Source organism: Zonotrichia leucophrys, chromosome 7 (genome assembly GCF_028769735.1).
Source record: "Zonotrichia leucophrys gambelii isolate GWCS_2022_RI chromosome 7, RI_Zleu_2.0, whole genome shotgun sequence".
Classification (NCBI taxonomy): Eukaryota; Metazoa; Chordata; class Aves; order Passeriformes; family Passerellidae; genus Zonotrichia; species Zonotrichia leucophrys.
The window spans coordinates 10,922,901-10,943,558 of NC_088177.1; the positions used below are offsets into that span (position 1 = coordinate 10,922,901).

The 20,658-nt window shown below is 38.8% G+C and overlaps 1 protein-coding gene across 1 annotated transcript in view; it reads right to left on the reverse strand.

The window, feature by feature from the left end:
- Window positions 1-20,658, reverse strand: part of SPAG16 (sperm associated antigen 16) — a 374,208-nt gene that overhangs the window by 282,835 nt on the left and 70,715 nt on the right. The window lies entirely within an intron of this gene.

A 20,658-nucleotide genomic window follows, 5' to 3' on the forward strand; every position in this document is an offset into this window, starting at 1 on the left:
AGCCTTTTTGCTTTAAAATATGATGAAAATATTATTGAGGATTTCACAAAAAAATGGAAAATATCAAAAGCATCAAAAAGTTGCCATTAAGTAACTTGCATGTATTTTAGACTGTATTGCTGTTATGGTCTCACCATCTCAGCTTTCTGGATAGCTCTTTGAGCACATTGAGCACCTGATTACAGGAGATAGAGATGTTCTCTATTTCAAAGGCCTTTCAGGGAAGGTAAGAACATCATTTAGAAATCTTTCAGAAAGACAGACTTATTTTTTTTCCAATGTCCCCCCTCAATTTGAAAGGAGCAAAATGTTAACAAAGGCATTAGAGAAAGAAAGAACTGCACTTGTGATAAACTTGCTTTATTCTTAACACAGATCTGGTATTTCAGTCTGTATTGATTTTAATGAAATTCTCAGTTTTTAAGGTGTCAGAAACAATAATGTGAAACACTGATGAGTTCAGATTATAGATTATCTATACAAGGGAATGTTCATCTTCCTTGAATGTTTCTTAATCTGTGTAGGAAAATTCTAGCAGTATTTTACTTATTACCACAGGGGCTGTATAGAGAGATAGTTAAAATGTACATAACTGCAAAGTACATTGCAAAAATAAAGAGTTTAATCAAAAGTGAAACACTGAAGTTCCTTCTACTTTTGCTGTAGAAATTCTTTTTTCCAAGTTCTCCCACAAAAAAAAAAAAAAAAAAGCCAATCATGTTTAGTGAAAAGCTCTCAGTTCAGATTGGGTGATGCATCACCCAGAGTCATTGATACAAGATAATCTGAAAATGCATCAATAAATGGCATAGATCAAAAGCTACAACTACAAAAACTACTTTAAGCAGCTCACTGCACCTCTGAACCAGTGACTATACTCTTTAAATAATTTGTAAGTGCGTCAGGAATGTTTAGCATTAAATCAGTTTGGCCATGCATGCAATATGTGGGTATTTTTGCTTAGAAGGGAGTTCTGGTATCACTACAAGCACAGATTGATACCCACCACACTTGTCCTGCAGCTGTAAGATCCTGCTGTCTGGATATTGCACTTCACAAGGGAATTTTGGAAATAGATACCTCAGGCACAGTGAGTGCCAGAGAATGAAAGCATGGCTGCAGCAATACTTTTTAACTTCATTTTCTAACAGCTTGTCATTGTGTGGTGAAAGAAGTAGAATGAGTTTCATATTCCACAGCACAAAGAAAAGAAAAACTGAACTCAAAACAACCCTGAACTGAAATTACTGAAGTGACAAAATTGAGCATCAAAACCTAAATGTGCCCACAACTGCCTTTCAAGTTTCAGGCATATAACAGCAGTTTTCAAGAACAGAACCACTTGGTTCTTCCAGGTGGACTCTGCTGAATTATGAGATGATTAATCAGTATTTAATTTGCATACTGAAAGGAATGCAAGTTACTCCTATTATTATTGTTATTAGTTATGTTAATAAACTCCAGTGGCATCCCACAGTGAAGACAAAATTAATGCCCTCAGTTATGGCTCTTTTGGGGTGTACTCACAGCACTTTTACTGACAGCATTTAAGTCTTTCAAAACCAGTAATTCTCTCAGCCCCAATATCTTCTGAGCAAAACTAGGAACATGTTAAAGCAGTCATAAGAAGAGTCAAGAGTGCAAAAGTGAGGAGCTGTAGGAGCCAACCTGGCTAATCCCTCCCTGTCACAGATATTCACACCCAGCTCCAGGGACACCCACTCCCACCAAGGGCTCACCCTGGAACTGGGCATCTCCTAAACCCAAAGTGTGCAGTTTGGAGCAAGGGAAATAGTCTGCATTGCACCACAATGAACAAATTCCTGCAGAAGTGACATGCATGGACCATCTCTGCTGCTGTTCCCAATACTCCTAACAGAGGAATCCTAAATATTTTCATTTCTGTGCATTTATGTGTGGTATTTGCTGGGGTCCCCAGGATGAAGGAGGAATTGAGAATCTGACCATGTTCTTAGAAGGCTGATTTATTGCTTTATGGTATTATATTTCATTAAAGAATGTTATACTAAAACTATACTAAAGAATAGAGAAAGGATACAGACAGAAGGCTTAACAAGATACTAATGAAAAACTCATGACTCTCCAAAGTCCAGACACAACTGGACTGTGATTGGTCATTGAGTAAAAACCAATCTCCAACCACATTCCAAAGCAGCAAAACAGGGAGAAGCAAATGAGATAACATTCTTGTCCTTTTTCTTTGAGGCTTCTCAGCTTCCCAGGAGAAGAAATCCTGGCAAAGGGATTTTTCCAGAAAATACGACAGTGACATTCATGCAATGATTTTGTAACCACGTATCGAAGGAAAAATTTGACTGAGGTGTTCTAAAGAACATTATTATCATTGTGACTTTGTTTCAAAATATTATTTTCACCACTTTTCTCAGGAGTCATACTAGTTAACAAGGATAAATGTCCATACTGCCAAGTGTAATGTTTGCTTGTTATTTGCCTATTCAGATGAAAGAGAGGGATTTTCCAACATTCTGGATAGTATAGAACTATCAGAACTCACTATATATTCCTTACCTTTAGCAAAACAGAGTATAGGTATTTTGTTTCACAAAACTTGGTCACCATCATGTTACTTTTAAAAGCAAATATCTGCTTACCCTAGGCAAGATACCATATGAAAAACCCAAACTGATGCCAAGCCAAAGGCACATCTACCCTTGTGTTCTCCTGCAGCTGAGACATCCTTCCCTTAGTGCAACCCTGAAGATAAATAATGTTAAAAAAAATAAAAACCCGTATCAAGAGGGACATCAGCTTCAGCAGTTCTCGCAGATTTTCCCTCTGCTGCACACCTGGGCTGGGTCAAACACAGCCACTTGTTTCAAGTTGCTCCCACTGCAAATGAATCCAAGACAGGCAGCAGCTCATTCTCCAGTGAAGCCAACATCTCACAGTCCCTACTGCTTCCCATCCTAGTCAGTGCCATTCCCCTGACAAGCTACTAAACATTAATTTCATTACTAAAAAGCATCTGAATACTATTCAGTGAACAAGAAAAAAAAAATGTTGTCAGCTTTACTGTGCCCTTTTGGAAAGTGCAATTTGATGGTGATTATTTGCATATTTTGAACTGAGAATTTCCTCTCCTTGTGGATAACAGAGTGACAGTTCCCACAGCTCCACACAGACAAGGATCTGTGGGAGCTTTTACTCTACCAATTCCACACACTCAAACCAAGTAAATTATGGGGCAAAGAAAAGCTCCTGAGGACAAAACTTACAAGCAGTAGAAGCATAATGGCACTAAGGAAGGAGTAGCCACAATTCAGGCTGATTCCTAAGAATGAAAGCAACAAGGCAGGCAGGAATTCTGCCCAGGCACTGCAGAACTATCAAATGATGAAAAGGAAACTTGGTCAGTTCTTAACTGCACAGAACATCTGCCCATGAGGCAAGTGACAACCAAGCTTCATGATTCCTGGCTGCTCTCTATCCTGCACACTCAGGAACAACTTGATCATCCCAGGTTGGACAGGGCTTGGAGCAATCTGGGATAATGGGAGGTGTCCCTGTCCACAGCAGGGGCTGGAACTGGATGGGCTTTAAATGTCCCTTCCAACCCAAACCATTCTGTGGTTCTGTGATTTCAGTTCATGGTTCCCTTTGTGGTGTTGTGAGGGTCCCCAGGACAAGGTGAGAGATGAGAATCTGCCTCCAAGATCTCAGAAGGCTGATTTATTGCTCTATTCTATTATGCTATACTAAAACTATACTAAAGAAAGAGAAAGGATACATCAGAAGGCTTAGCAAGAATGCTAAAGAAAAACCCATGACTTCTCAGAGCCTCAATACAGCTGGACAATGATTGGTCATGAAATTAAAACAATTCACGTGCTGGATAAACAATCTGCAAATCACACTCCAAAGAAGAAAAACAGGGAGAAGCTGAAGCTTCCCAGGAGAAGAAATCCTGGCAAAGGGATTTTTCAGAAAATATCATGGTGATACCCTTGATACTCATTCGACTGCTGTACCACAAAATAATTGGGTTCCATCAGTGTGTGGATCTCCATCACTGTTGAAAACATGAGCATTAATTCTCACCATACACCATTATGATTACTCAGATCACTGGGATCTGCCTCTCCTTTATGCCCGTGATTGCTGCTGAGAAACTTCACCAAACAAGCTCACACTTAGTAGATTAAACCCTCTTTTAAAAGGCTTCTTCCAAGAACCTTCTGTCCCTTTGAAGAGCTAAAATTGCCCAGCACCACCACCACCCAAGATGTGTTACCTGTCCCACACACAAAATGCTGAACATCAGGGAACAGAACTGCAGCCACCACATGTGCCATTCACATTCCCTGAAAAAAAATCCCTTCACCTAGGATTTTTCTCCTGGGAAGCTGAGCAGCCTCAGAGAAAAGGAAAACCATTCTCTCATCTCATTTGCTTCTCCTGTGTTGTGCTCCGGAGTTTGGAAGTTGTTTACCCACAGGTGATTGTTCCATTGGATTCTGCTGTGAATTGTTTTCACTCTTTGGCCAGTGTCAGGACTCTGCCAAGAGTTACGAGTTTTCATTATTATATTTTTAGCATTCTCTAAGCATCCTTTCTGTATTCTTTAGTACAGTATAGTATTCTTTAATATAACATAGTATCATAAAGTCATAAATTAGCCTTCTGAGAACATGGAGTCAGATGCATCATCCCTGCAAATACAATAACCACACTGGAGCCAAAGCAATCCCTCCCTCGCTCCCTTCCAGGCTGTAACCAAACACTGCTATTAAAGAGCTGTCATTTCACTTAATCAGAACACTGTAAGCCAAAAGAATGAGGAAACAATGAAAATAATTTCCAATCACTTCCTAATCTGGCAGTGAAGAGCAAACTGATGCATCTTTGTGGGGACTGACACCTGATGATCATTTGCTTCCAGGCAATTACTATTTAATGAAGCACAAAACCACAGTGATGGAACACACCCGGGTGATTGCAAAGCACCTTCTCAATATCATTACTGAATAATTAACGCTAAGATGACTTACAGAACAATTTCAGCCTGGGGAAACAAAGGGAACCAAGACTTCCAATAACACAATGCCTGCTTGGGGCATAATAATGATGGATTGGCTTTGCTCCAGTGATCAGCATTTAACCAGCACTCCTCATCCCCCAGTAACTCTCCAACACACTTCCCTGGGAAGCTCTGCTTGCCAAGGGATGCACTGACATGCATGCTGACATTATTTATCACATCACAGTTAGGGAATTAAAATTATACTAACACCCAATTAACAGCATGGCATTAAAGTCCTGTTGTAGATATAAATTTTACAGAACCATTAATCCACGAAAAGAATACAATGCTTGCTTAAACTTTTTTGCCAAATATTAAATGTGATCTCAATTTCCCCTTCCAATTCTCTCTCTTTTAGGTTGCCAAGATATTTATCTTTAGAGCAAGATAAAACCCCAAACCAGTAGCTCCCATTAAGTGACATCTGTGGCCCTCCAGAACTACCTTTTCATTCCATTAGCCAAACTTCTGACAGCATGCACATAGAGTTTGAAAAGTGAACCCAAAAAGTGAATAAAATGTCAGGTTTGATATATTTTTAAAAGCAAACCTGCATTTCTTTTTTAAGTCAATTGACAGTACACAGACTTGCCTGTCTATCTGTCTTTGTCTAAGCTTTTCCAGCTGGATAAACCCAGTTGCTATTAAAGTTGACAAAAGACAATGATATTATTAATGAAAGCAGCTACATGATGTTAGACTTTTCATTACAGGCTCCTAGTGAACTCCAATTAATTGCATGGCTGCTATGCCTAAAAAGGCTGCTGAGGGAAAGGAGGCTTGGGGGGGAAGGAGAAAGGAGGTATTTTTAACTTCTCGCTCTGAGGTGCTCAATCCATCATTTTTCTCCTCAATTCTAAATAAAATATTGCTTCAGAAAAGCCCTCTTTAGATTAGCTCTATGGGTTTTTTCCTCTAAGCACAGCCTATATTAAACTACACATCTGTATTTACCTTTGTAGACAGCTCCTGATAGAACACAGCTTTATATGGTGTCTCCAGCAGCATGGTGTGCGGCTAACAGGTTTCATTTTAGCTGAACAGAACACAGAAATAGCACTGCCAGCACAGCCCTGGCACCCTTTGTCCTGCCCTGCTGCCCCCACTCTCCCTCCATCCAAACACAGCTGAGGGAAATGTCCCCAAGGACTCCCAAGGATTCCACTCCCTCCCTGCCTTCCTGCCCACTTTGGCTTGATCTGAAACTACAAAAACCTTGTTAGCAGTAGAGATGCAAATGAGAGCTGTGCTTGACTGAGCTGTTCATAAACTATTAATAATTCACACTCCAAGTCCTCTCTCTCACCCAGGGAGGCAGCAGGGATACCTCCCTGTGAATGCTTTCCAAACTCTGAGCTCCTATGAACCCCCTACATACAGGCATGTAAATGTAATTAACTGCTACTTCATTAGAGATTCTTCATTACTGCCACACCCAAACCCAGCTTATCACTGTTCTATTTTCTGGAAAAATCCCTTTGCCAGGATTTTCTCCTGGGAAGCTGAAAAGCCTCAGCTTCTCCTGTACTGCTCTGGAATGTGGTCTAGAAATTGTTTATCTAACATGTGAATTGTTTTACCTTAATGGCCAATCACAGCCAGCTGTGTCAAAGCTCTGAGGAGTCACAAGTTTCAATTATTCATTCTTGTTAAACCTTCTGTCTGTATCCTTTCTGTTTTCTTTAGTATAGTTTTAGTATAGCATTCCTCAATATAATATCATAAAATAATGAATCAGCCTTCTAAGAACACAGAGTCAGACTCACTCATCTCCCACCTTGTCCTGGGGACCCCTCACAAACCCAACACCCCTTCTGTCCCAGCTTTGAGACTCAGCAGCAGACCCCAGGACAAAGCCCAGCTTTGCCCAGCACTGTCCCTTTATCAGCAGTTCAGTTCCTGGCATGCCCAAGCTTGCTCTCCATCAGCACAAATTTAAGTAAAGGCTGAAGAAACTCAAGTTGTTTTTTTGGTCATCCTTTCTAAAAAGGGCTTCAGTTATTCTACCCTACTCCTAATAGGTTTAACTCCAATTGTCTCTTAATTACAGAAAAGCAGGGAAGCCTTAGTCATTTCCAAAAGCATAATGTCCTCCTTCACTTCCCCTCATGGGTAGGTTTTGCTAATTCAGAAAACTTTGGGTGAATTTTGCTTTTTCTACCACAATATTCTCATCCCTCATGATCCTGTCATCTCCATCCCTCTACACCATCTTCTCTGTTGTACTATTAGATGATTTTTAAATTAGTATCATACTTGATGGAGTGTTTCAGGCCCTGACCAATTTATTGATAGAAATACAAGTCCTGTCCCAAAGCAAGTAATTAACTCTGACTTTCTTTTTCTATCCCTTTTAATATTCATTCATATTCAATCACTTTTCTCCCTCACAGTATTTTCATGATGGTCCTGCTGAAGGAGTGTGAAAAGATATTACAACTATCTTCAAATGCAAAATTCTGCTGTCTCTTGGGCTCACTGCTTAACTTGTTGGTGCTCTGTCATCTGCACCTTTCATTTTAATTGATTTCTCTATTTTTAGGAGCAGGTAACAAGCAGCAGTTCAGAGTTCTGTATGTCTTTTGCCATCATATACATTTATGCAGCTGTATTGGTTTCTGTGCCTGGGCTATACATCCCTAATTAGCTTTAGTTATTCTTGCAAAAAAACCTCAAAACATCAACTAAACATTGCAGTGGATAATCCTCAAAATAGCACCTCAAACTGCAAGTCAGCAGCAGGTGGGTCCTGCATCAAAGTCAAGACATTTCCGACTGAAGCTTCTAAGAGTTCATAAGAAAACATTTTTAAAAATGCCTTAGAAATGCATTGAAATATTTAAACTGTGGGTGAAGTCTAGAAAAATAAAGGTCTCTCTGCGTGTTTGACAGCCAAAAGCCTTCAAATTTTCATTTATCTCTGCTTTCAGGAGCATTCACAGCACACACTGACATAAGCAGCTCGTTTTTTATTTTTCAAATACTGTGTTTTCCTAATTTCCTTTTGACTCTCCCATTTAAGCCAGAAATGCTGTTCCAGTCAGACAGAAAACACAAAACCCAAGGCACCTAACAAGGACAGCTCTCCTCTCTTATTGATTTTATTATTCACTGCAAACCCAGCTGGAAGTAGCAAAGTTATTGACATGTTCCAGGAGGAGCTTCTGCATACACTCCCTCAACATCACAATTCCCAGAATTTCCATTTTTGCTTATATTTTTCAGTTAAAAATCACTAGGAAATTGCAATGTTGTCATGGCAAGCAGGGAAAATTTAGCAAAAATGCCAAGATAAAAACATTTGTTTTCATGTTTTTAACTAATATTTTGAACTTCTGGTTCCATGAAGGTTTGCTCACTTAATTTTGCAATCTTGGGACTTCACAGAGAATGACAGATCTGATTTTGGACAGTTTGAGCCAACACACTTCCTCCTGAGCATCTTTAAGTTTAAAAAGTCAGTACTGGAAATGGAACAAGCAGTTGACTTGACTGGCTTTCAATACTGACTAACATTAAATACTCCCAGATTTACATTTCCTATCACAAACCTATTTCCAGCCCATCCTACAGAACACCCAACATGGTGCCTCACCATAGCTAGAGCAGGCATCAGAAATTCAATCTGGATTCCACAAGCAATGGAATATAAAACTTCCCATAATCTATAGTCAGGACAGGTTGCAGCCTCCCCACTGGATGTGACTTTGATATTTCAGAGGCAATTTTTAAGAGCACTTTTATCCTTTTTTTGAAGAAGGAGCCTGAGCAACATGATTTAACTTCAAAACTGCATCTTCTAGAACAGCTTGGACTAAACAACCTCTTTGGTCCTGTCTAGTCTAATTTATTCTGTCATTCAATAACGCCACCATGGCCCCAACACAGGGCCTTTGGACAGCAATAATCACATCTGTTACATAAACTGGATGAAACAGAACATTAGAAACATGGTTATCTTCCTACACAGGTAACCTTTATTAATTTTATTGCATGCACAGCTGCTCTTTATTATTTCTCTGTGTTTTCTTAAAACAGGCTATCTATTTAATGGACTAAAAACAACATTTAAAGCACCTGAAATAAAATACTTCATTCTACTAATTGAGAAAAACAAAATCTCTCCAAGCCACAATTCACAGTTATTACACCTTAAAATTCATACACACATTACATGATGAACTTCACCCTCTTCTTTACAAAGCTGCAATACACAGAACACTTTAATAGGGTATCACATTTGGTCCTCCAATTTCATTAGCTGCAGGAAATGTGAATTTTACAAACTGTATGTCACCACCAGCATCCCCTGCACAGTAAAAGTAGCTCTGTGATGAGTGATTCTGTAGGCTGAGCTGTCCCAATGGAATGCTGGGAGAACAGAAAGCATCACCACAAAGTATCTTTGTGAACTTGTGCATTTGATTATATAAAGTCTGCACGACTGTTGGATGAGGAGAGCACACCACTGCAGAAATATCATTAAAAGTTTTGAAATTGTTCAAATTGCAGAGTTAATAGATGTTAGCAAAGGTCTACATTTGGGTGGGCTACATTCAATTTCTTGTTAGACAAGCATTAAATTACTGTGAGGAAGCCATCCCCTTGATAATAAGTAGTGGAAGACACATCAACTGTCTATTAAAGGATAAAAAGAGGAAATGAATAACTGAAGGTCTTTTAAATCACTTGTGTGCCATTTTGATACATTCAGTGTGGTACTTACTTGAAATTCTTCATTTCATAACGTATATGAAGTTCATGATTTAAAACAAATTTCCTAAGAGACTGCTTTGCCCCTTTCCCTCTGACCCATTTCATGATTAAAAGCAGCAAAAATGTAGGCTCATAAAGGATGTGTTATTTGAAACTTGGTACCTTTGCATGTCCTTTACATTAAATGAATTCATTAGTGAAATTTCTATTCACAATCACAAATATACTTTGCTTAACAGTTTTAATGATTGCAGGACTGAATGAATGGATTTTAAAAATTGGCACTTAATAAAAATTCCAAGTGATCCCTAAGGTCCACAACGTTACTGAACACAGATGGACTCAGAAAAAAACTTATTAGGAAATATTATATATTCTATAGGCAATTTGGTAACCCACTAACAATTGCACACATATGTAGGTATCAGTTTGCCAAAAATCCCTCTTTCCACCTCGCTTTGTGCAGTTTCATTTTCAGAAAAGACAGAAATAGGCATTTCTTTCCTGCCAGTATAGCACTTGAATTAACGATTAGTGGAAATCAAACTTATGCAAGAATACTTTAAAAACTAATTTATTGAGCTGTAAAAGAGTTTTACCTATCTCAGACTGCAATTTCATTATTTCAGATTTCATAAAATTACAATCAGAACACCATCCTTCTCAAAGGTGGCCACAGTGATGTCTAACAATAAACTCCTGCATTAACCCTCCATAAAACTTTGAAATATACTTTTAATGAAAGGGCAGATACTTTTTTTATTTGATTCAGTTATTGAAGCAGTTACTAACACAGACTGGAAATGTGCTAAACTCCAACAGCCTATGCAGAGCTAATTCCAAGGGGAGCCTAGAGAAGCAGCTTTACTTCCCCTTCTTTAGCCACACACCTTGAAACGTGCTGATATTTAGAATGTAACACAGCTCCACATTTGTATTGCATCAGTCAGCTTTCATATTCCATTAATCAGAAACCCCTCCAAATTTAAAAAAAACCCTAAAAATTTTAAAAAAATTACAATATCCATCAGCATCTATGGGGAGAAACAGATGAAAAACAAGCTCAGGAGGTACAGTAAGGGAAAACCTTACTCTTTGACTCAGCAAAGAATTTTGATTATTCATCTTCTCAATAGTATTTTCTGCTTTTTTATTACCCTCAAATTCATATAAGCAGTATAAATTATTACTGCCGTTCCTCTATTTCCATTAGGTTTTCCTTAATTGCTTCTTTTGGACAGATATACAAAAACACTTGAAAAAAAGAATTAATGTATTTTTACCATGCATACATTTATTCTCTCAAAATTTACTGTACGTCTTAATTTATTGTACTTTCTATGGAAAATCTGGGTGGTTTCAAAGAAATATTGAAGTTGGCCATTGTAAAACTGGAGAAAATAGAGAATCCTGGAGTGTAAATTAAATTTAGAGTCTCCAATAGGTTCAAACTAGTAGCAAACCAGCTCCAATGTCAAAAGCAGAATTCCAACTCCAGCTTGTGCTCCTGAGGCCAAACCATTGCAGAGGAATGTTTGCTGGTTTGTCTACAACTCACTATTGGAAAGTTCATAATATCATCATAAAATGATTACTAAATAACCAATGCTGACTTGGTGCTAATAACTGCAGCTTACTGACACCTACACATTATTTACAGCAAGGTAAAAGTATCTCATTTTCATTTTTTCTTTTTACATATTAAACTCTTGAAAGTGTTCTTATAATTAAAACCAAATAGCTCCTCACACAGAAAAAAAATTAATAAGTATGACTAATAACAGTCAGATACACAACCCTAGCATTCATTTTAATGTAAAAATTATTTAAAGAGGGTGAAGCTATTTATGCATTCTTACATGAAAATATATCAAATCCTATGCTCCTGCATAAACCAAACTGCTGCTATTTAGCTGAAAACATGGCAGATTTGGATTTAAACAAAATTAAAACAAAAATATGCACATGAAAGCAACGACTGATTAACTTTTTTAGCACTGACTGAAGTGACATTTCTCAGCTAATTTATCCATAGCCTGCCAAATTAAACCCATAAGTTGTGGTCACTGCAAACACCTGTTATCCAACTACAGCATTTCCCAGCCTTTTTTAGCTTTTTCTGTTCTCAATTCAGACACTTGTGCAGAGGCTAATAGGAAATAATTTTATTTTACAGTTTCAGTAACTCCAATCTAATGATACCAAAGTGCAGGTGCATTGAAAACTACCAAGCTTCTGAACTGAGAGAACCAATCCTGACAACTGGAGAACAGTTAGAGCTTCACAAAAATGCTTGTTTGGGACACCACAGAGAATTCACAACTTCCCTTAAAATATGGTAAAAAATGCGTCTTGTAAAACCCAATTAAGTTTGCCTTGCATCTCCTGCTACTCTTAAAGCTGAACTGATTTGGAAGGTGAAAAAAGGAAAAAACTTGAAGTTTCCCTGTGGCCATGAAAATTTTGCCAGCATGGATAAAAACATATTTAAAAAAAAAAAAAAGGTAGACAGATATTGCTAGAAGTGAAACCAGAGGTGCAAAATATAAGCTGTTTTCTTAGCATGTAAGTATTATAAATTCACCTGCCGCTGGGTCAGGATGCAGAGCTGGTCAATAAACAATTCAGATTTTGCAAGCCAGTTGTGAGCAGGCCCTGCTTTTCCACAGGTGCAAGCTTTCCTGGGTTGAGCACTCTGCTTGGGAATCAAGGACTACACCTGCTGTAACTTGCTCATCAGATAGAAGAGCAATGAAAATTAAAAAGGAACTGGCCTGATGGAATAAAACACAAGAAAACTGAAAATACAATACCACTGGTTGCAGAATTTAAGAGAATTCCACCCACATGGGGTCATTCCACCCTGAAAAAAGGATCGACAGAATAGATATAACAGCAATTAAAGCAGGATAAAGATGCCATTTTAAAGGCATTTTTAAGTCTGTGGGGCACTATCACCAATGACACCACAAACATTTGAAATGAGCTTTGCCATTTTCAAAAATCAACCCCCTGGGCCCAGTTCTGAGGTAAGAAAAATACCAGTGATGAAGAAACACAAGAAGGTGCAGCTATACTACTGTAAAGAAAGAAAACCTATCCTTGAGAGACTAGTTCCTAAGGAGAAACACTGCTTTATACCCCAATTCTTCATTCATGAGAAAGCAATGAAGTCCCATAGAGAATAATAAGCAAAAAAAATTAATTTTTAACATAAAAATCTTCCCAAATTTCCATAAACAAGCTGTGGAAATTACAGAAACAGATTTGTGTGGTGCTACTAGTTTGTTGTTCCAGAATAGATAAAGCCAGGACATGAGTTTGTCCAACTCTTTTACCACTGCCATGAAGGTATCACTCTACTACACACCCACATCGTAACATTTATTCACACATCATCATTCAAAAGCTGCACAAAAATAATTAAAGACTCTAATTGATTTTCTGTCAATAGAGAACAGCCTAAATGTTCTGTACTGAGTTAAGGTCATCATTCTTTTGTCAAAAATTACTCTGAAGAAGAGTGATTTGCTCATAATTATTAGACACATGGAGTTATGGAACTGAATTTAGAGTACTGGCACGTTCAACACACAGTTCAACTCTCATCATGCCTTTTTTTTTTTCTTTAAAACAAGTGCTCTCTAGTCAAATATGCCTTTAAAGCACACTCCAAGTGAACTAAGCAAGGCTACTTTAGGACTCCACGAATGACTACCCAGTTCTACACATAAAACTTCCAGACAACATTTTAATGTACACACAGCAGCATGAAAAACAGAAAATACTTTCACCCTGGGACAGAAAGTTACATTCCTCAAGCCATGTTCCTCAAGATCAATATTTAGGCTGGCATTTTACACCTTGTGGTAATTTTGCAGTACCCAGGCTTTTTTAACTATAACCAAGCCAGCTCAGCAAAGCACCCCTCACTTCCACTACAAACAGAAACTCTCTGACTGCGGTTCAGAACTTGGGCTCTGGATCACCAGCAACTCCTAAGTTACCTCAGTTAGGCTGCACTGAAGGTGTGTCCACATTTCACATCCCTGGTTCTCATTTCTAAAGGAGCGACAGAAAAAACAATTTTGAGTTGAAATGAAATTGTTGACACCTTGTGCAAAAAGATTTCTGTTGCAGCATGTCGTAGTAAAGACAACCACAATGCACAGAGCATCACCACACAATTTCAGAAGGCTTTAAGCATTTACCCACACACAGGAACACCTCACCCCTTCAGAAGGCTTCAGGCACTGCCCACACACAGTAACACCAGGGCACCTCAGCAGGCTGCAAGCATCTGCCCTTCTTGTCCTTCAGCCCAGCCTTTTATCCCCTGCTGTTGCTGCCCTGCCCCTGTGTGCCCTCTGTTCCCTTTGGTGGTTGGTCAGTGCCCCTGGGCACTCCATGGCTCGTTCCCTTCAACAGCATTCACCTGTCCTGCACAGCTGTGCCCACTGGGGATGAGGCTGGGCCAGCCCCACTCCCAATCACCACAAACTGTCTCTACAAAACGTAGCACAAGGATATCTGTTTGTCTTCAGTTTCAGAAGCTCCACACCCTGTCCTACAAGGTGCTATTAACCCAAGCCAAACTTATGAAATCACTAAGCTAATGACTTCATGATCAATTTGAGCACATCTACTCCAGCCCCAAGACCTGGAAGATATTTTTCAGTGAACTGTGGCTTCAATCACAGGCACAGCCTAACAAAACCACTCCAAAATCCACGGAGCAGTAGGGACTTTCAGTCCTTGGGGATCAGGCTTGACTGCAGCCCCACTCCCGATTATCACAAACTGTGTGCCTACAGATTTCCTCTGTAATCCTGATGAGTGAAACAACCTCAACACTAGTACCTGGAAAATTGCTTCAAGTCAAACATCTAAGCAACATCAAAACAAAAATGCATGTTTTGCTACATTTAGTAAGGATCACTTTTCCAAAAGTTGACCTTTATCTGGAAGGAACATTTGTACACGATGCCAGGTTCACAATTGTCCTCGTGTCTGATCTACAGAGCTGTAGCACAGCCTAACATTTGGATCTAATTCAGCTAGATCTCACAGATACAAGAGGAGCAACACTAAGATTTTCATATCTGAAAGATTAGGCAGTCTAGACATATTATTATAAGCAAGAAAGAAAGGCTGCCTTAAAAATACATAGAAAGCAACCTGAAATATAGCAGGAAATACAGCCAAGCATCCTACCCTTCTGAACCTCAGCAGCCATACAAAAAGTGAAGGATAGAAACTTGTTTCCCCCCAACTTCTTGGAAAAATAAGTTTTAGTCTGAGAACAAAATCAGCTTAAAGGTGCTTTTTTTTTAACCAGCCTTCACCCAGTTTTTTATTATTCAACATCACACACCAGATTTTGCCACCTTTATTCCTCAGAGACACTGAAATGCCTCAGACACACAACTGGGGCTGGAGTAAGAGCAGTGACTTTTGTGGAGTTATTAGTGATTAATATGCCTACTTCTAAGGAATGTTCATATTCCCTTCCCTCTTTAATTGGTGTCTTTTTGGTCAGAACATTTAATCTCTGGCCCTTCAGAGTGGCTGTACATGGCTTTATCATTCACTGTTAAGTAATTCCATTCCATGCACCTTCCACTGTCTGGATTGTTCAAAACCAGAAATTTCATCTTTTATGTCACATTAGCAGATGTTCTTTGGTCATTATTCCCTTAAGCCTTTGAATGTAAAGCACACTCAGGCTCGTTTTCACCACTCATCTTTACAGCAGCTGAAGTGACAGGCTGCTCTTTTAATCCCACAAAAGGCCTTTTTCATGTTTTTTATAGACAAAGTCCATGGCACTGAACAAGAAACAAGACTGAGGAAGAAACAGGGTAGTAGATGCCCCTGATGGGGTTTCTGTGCTCTGCTCTGGTGGTTGAGGTTCCTAGCAGGAAATCCCTGCAGTTCTGAATGATATTTTATTGATATTCCATGCCACAGGCCTCCTGCACCCTCAGATTTAGTGTACAATTTTTTTTTCCTCTGGCTCACTGCTGCCAAAAAACTGTTAAAGGCTAACAGCTTGAGGCATGACTCAGCTTAACTTTTTTATTTTTAATTTAAAACAAAATCAAGTAGTTTAAGCCACCTCAAGGCAGGTGAAAATAATTACATTTAGCAGCTGATAAAACCCACATGGTAATTGAATCCAATTTTCAAGAAAATATTAGTGCCACAGATGCTGTATTTACGTTGTAACACCAAAACCTTCAAATAAATCTTTAAAAGTTTCACTTTATAGAGTTCCTGCAGTTTTTATTTACTGCATAAAATTTAAAGAATGTTACATGATGTGAAGGCATGGAAATGAAACAACATCACTTCTGCAAGTGAATGCCCATAAATTCAAAATACCCATTTCAACAGTTGGGAGATGTCAAATGCAAACTTGGAAAATTGCAGCTCCAGTCCCTGAAGTAACTGGAAATTAGATGTACTGGTACTGAAATGCAGAGTTTCTCAGAGTTTTTCCTTGTTTGCACATTTTTTTAAAAACCATCATTTCATTTTTGAAAAACCATCATCATGTCTTCATGTAAGCTCTGAAGACATCCAAGATAGAGCCCCGCATGCTGCAGATTTTGAGCCTGCAACTCTGATTAGTTCTCAATCCTAGACACAAGACAGCAAAGGGAACCACAAGGAAATTATTTTCAAAACTAAACTTCCACAAGGTATCACCTGACTTCAGTAGAACAGCAACACAATTTTTACTACAGCACAAGAAACAGAAATACCTGATTTTTTTAAAAAAAATAACTTAGAATGGGTCAACATGGCATGTTCTGCCAAAAATCTAAAAAGCCAACATGACCTGCTTTTCATCAAAATGCATCAATAGAAGCATTCACAGGCACAGGGCAGACACTGCTAAAGTTCCTGAAGGTAGGTCACCTTTACAGGCTGTATTTTAGTAAATTGTTTCCTTTCCTTTACTTTACAGTTCTGCTTTAGAAAGAAAGCTTATAAAAATTCCAGTATTTGAAAAATAGAGATACCATTACTGATATACTTCAATAAGAATATGGAGAAAACAAAAGCACTTTCAGGAGCAGAGGAATATACAAAGCCTCATTCCCTATACAGACCCATCTTGTCACTGACTGAACACTGACTCCAGTTCCTTCCCATGTTTCTGACAGCAATAAAAATCACTTCATCCCATGGATCCTCTCGCATCAATAAATGTGGGATTCCCAGACCAACTGCTCCCTATTTGTGCACTTTACATCATCTCTCTTTTCTCACTTTTCTCATTTTTATGTGGCCATTGATTTATCAAGTGAGTGCAGTAAATGCATAAATATCACACACATCAAATAATTTCCTAAGTCTCTATTTCTCCAGGACATAAAAGCAGTAAACATGAATACTGCCAACAGAATCCTATTACTCATCATGAACAAGTTTCTTTCACCTTCCCTCCCAGTTTCCTTCCTTCCCTGTTTGCTTGAGGGCGGAGGAAGCTCCTCCTAAGGTAAGGCCACACTGCAGAGCAGTGGAAGATCTATTCAAGATTTCCATTCCCCAAGAGCAAGAGAAGCACAGAAGGCCCCACTTCAGCTGTAAGAAATGTATTGTGGATTAAGACAGGACTGTGACTTTAATTTAATGCAATTACTTGTTAATTTAATATCCCTCAATCATTATTGCTCTGGGGCCTTTGCCTGTGACTCCATTAATTCTTCTCATCCCACTCCACTTGCAGCAAAGTGAGCAAGGCCATGCTAATGGAGAAGCTGCAATTATTTATTTTGTGCATTTCCCGCTGACTGAGGTTATTGCACCATGCAAGAAATGTCAGTGGGTTTGAATAAAATACTGATAATGGCATGACATAAAGCAAGAGGAGACTGCAGTGCCATCATTTGTCATTGAGTTTTTGCCTTTGGGGTGCGCAGAAAGGCATTGAGTTGTTAAGTGAAAGCTTGGCATAACTGAAACGTGTATTTTTACAAATTTTCAATAAGAGCTGCATGATTTTTCCATTAGTGAAGTATTCCAAATTTCATTTAATTTACTTAACTATGAAAGGTTTACAGTCAAGTTCCTACTGTTAAATCCAGCAACAGCTGTTTAAAAAGGCTATTATAAACATGTTATAAAACTTGAATGCATAGAGGTTTACATGAGAAATGAAAAATTAGGTGATTTCTCTATAAAAAACCTAAATTAGATTGTATTATTTTTGTATGACTGCATTATTTAAACATCAGCCCTACAAAGAATAATTAAGGAAGGAAAGGGTCACACTGCCAAGCGCTACAGGACCTTTATCCACGTTGTATATAACAGCATGAATGAAAACAGATTAAAAACAGGAGTTATAGGGTAAATAGATTTTCACATATCCACTTCCTAGCATATGAAATTCATCACCTGCAGCCCAAGGTAGCAGTGCTGCAATGGAGTCACGGGGCTGGGTCACTCTCTGGGAAGTCACGGGGTTTACAGCACACCAATGTCCTGGCACTCTGCTCCAAACTGCAATTACACTGATTTCTGAGTGCCAGGGAACACTGCTGGGCTTCCTTCAGCTGCCTTTATGAAACACATCAATACACCAACACAACCTTCTAAAACTGACCCAGAAAAGGTAAAAAACCACCCCAGCACCTCCACAGATTAAAATACAACCTGAATTCATAAGAAACTAAAGAATGTTTACACACATGGAGGGAAAAGAAGAAAAAAAAAATACATCAAGTGCTTAAAGGAATCAATAGAACAAAAAAGCAAAAGCCAGAGGAGATGTCATCTGAACATAAAAGACTGCTAAAGTGACAAATGCAGGCCTGAATATCAAACACTGTGAAGAGTCCTTAGCTAAAGTGAATTGCTGGCAGAAGTGCTGTCTGGTTCTACAAACATAAAGTCATATTAAAATAATAGATTTTAAAAGCAAACAGGGGAAATAAAAAATCCCAAACATTCTGGTTTTGAATGGCTCTCCACACAGCTTTCTTTTATTAGCTGCATTTGTTGTTGATTTTTTTACCAAAGAAAAGGATTCTCCTGTGTTTGGTCACATATTCAGTCACACAAAGTAAGACTTAAACCAACAAAAAGGGGAAGAACCCAAGCTAACCCCTGAAGCTTGTCACAGCATTACAAGAATCACCAACACTGGAATTGTTTACTGCAAATAATCTCTGATATTTAAAGAGTTTCTAGGTCATAAGTGGGAGAGCAATTCCTAGGGGCTTGCATCTTCTCTGCTCCTGCTGACTGACAAAACAAACTCTCCTGCTTCCTAAAGCTGCTGTCACCATCTCAAAAGTGACAGGCACCTGCAAGAGGTCTCCAGGTGCAGAACTTGGGGTTACTTACCTTTTAATGTACTTACATATCAGTAACTGTTATAATGCATTTAACATTATTTTTCCCCTCCAAACAAACAGTCCCATTATACAGGCAAGAGATTCCTTGCAGAAAGTATGTATAAATCTTCAGAAAGCAAAAACTAATGTCTGAACAGCCTAAGCCATCTTGTTAACAGGTATTTTATCACCTGAATTTTGTAAGCTTTTCCATTTTCTCAGGACAAGAAGCTGAGATTTCTCATGTACCTTTGGTGCCATTTAATTCACAGAAGCTCCTAAATGCCTTGAACACCCAATTTTTACAATGAAAGAGCTTTCATTTACCATCCAATCACATCCACTAACACTATTCTATTACTTTCAAATGCAATAAGAAGTAGAAGACACTCCGTGGGGCTTGTAACAGCATAGAATGAGAACTGTATTAAAGCTGCTGCCTTTTGACCCAGAAAAAAGTATCCCTTGATTGTCCCTTTCACTCGGGGTAAGAACTGTCAGTCAGCCACTCAGCAAAAGAACACATCACTCGAGAAGCAGGAGGTATTTAAGACTTGTAAAAGGGTTGGAAACATGTGAATTTCACAGCAAATTAACATCCTAAATCAAGCTTAAGACTGGGGTCATTATTTTGAAATCCTTCACTCGGCTGAGAGGTTCTGCTGATGGTATGAGTGGGTCACAAAATCAAAGTTAGCACACAAATTAAATTCTAAATTTGGTGATAAAAGCTAGACCACAGTTCTAAATTAAAGGAGTAATGAGTGTTACTGACAGCACCCGAGAGGAGCCTCATGTGACTTCATTCCCACAAATGCAGCCTTGGCTGAGCTGGGCTATCTTTTATCTAGAAAGAATAACTCTCAAACTGAAAAGCATCCATCAATGTGTGCTCTAAAGCATAGCAAAAAACTTAATTTCAAAGGCAGAAAGGGTACAGCAAAGAGCAGCTCCCAGTGTAAAATTAATGCTGAGGTGCTCAAAATCCCCTCAAACCTCCCTCTGATTTTAATAAGGTGCTTGCACTTGTTACAGGCACCTACAGCCCTGCTCCTTGTCCTTCTCTGAGGAACAGCACCATGCTGGCTTAGAGCTTGTCTGACCTTAGCAACTGAAAGAGAAGCACTTGATCACTAATGAAGGATGAGTAAATTAAACTGTTCCAGTCCCTTTATCTGTTCACCTGTGGCTTCCCCCAAATAGGACAGACCCAAAGAACCAACCAATCCCACAAAACCCCTAAGCAAACAAAAAACATCATGGAAAGAGGTTTTACCCAACAGAGAAATTATCAGCAGATAGAAAGGCAAAAAGAAGAGGGAGTGAGTATCTTCAAACTTCATTCTGAGTTAGACTAGAATGGACTGGAGTGTGTGACACAAATCCCATACAAACACTGGAGCCATCAAGAATGAAAACCAAACCACCTCTGTGGAGTACAAACAGCAAGACTCAGCCAAAAAACTTCCAAATGATACACAAAGTAGAAGACCAGGAGAATTAATATATCAAATTGACAATACACAGCAG